The sequence below is a fragment of the Nanorana parkeri genome, unplaced genomic scaffold (genome assembly GCF_000935625.1).
Source record: "Nanorana parkeri isolate BGI_ZX_2015 unplaced genomic scaffold, ASM93562v1 scaffold80, whole genome shotgun sequence".
NCBI lineage: Eukaryota > Metazoa > Chordata > Amphibia > Anura > Dicroglossidae > Nanorana > Nanorana parkeri.
In genome coordinates, this window is record NW_017306348.1 from 1,994,108 (window position 1) to 1,994,334 (window position 227).

General features: G+C 57.7%; 1 protein-coding gene across 1 annotated transcript in view; it reads right to left on the minus strand.

The window, feature by feature from the left end:
* ACP7 (acid phosphatase 7, tartrate resistant (putative)) overlaps nucleotides 1-227 on the minus strand; it is a 25,824-nt gene that overhangs the window by 9,414 nt on the left and 16,183 nt on the right. The gene's annotated exons all lie outside the window — the stretch shown is intronic.

Below are 227 nucleotides of genomic sequence, written 5' to 3' on the forward strand. Positions count from 1 at the left end.
CCCCCCAACGCCATGGGAAGAAGTGCGGAGAGTTGGCCTGCTGCATGCTGGGAGCTAAGGCGGTTAATAGGGCCCTGCGTTCCACCACTTGGGGAGGCCCATTAACCACCAAGATGCCGACATTGTCTCCTGGGGCTACAGCTCCCACCAGGCAGACGCTCCGCAGCTCTTTCACATTGTGGGTAATATGCGGGTATGGGGGGTAGTATACGAATGTAGTTTGCGTG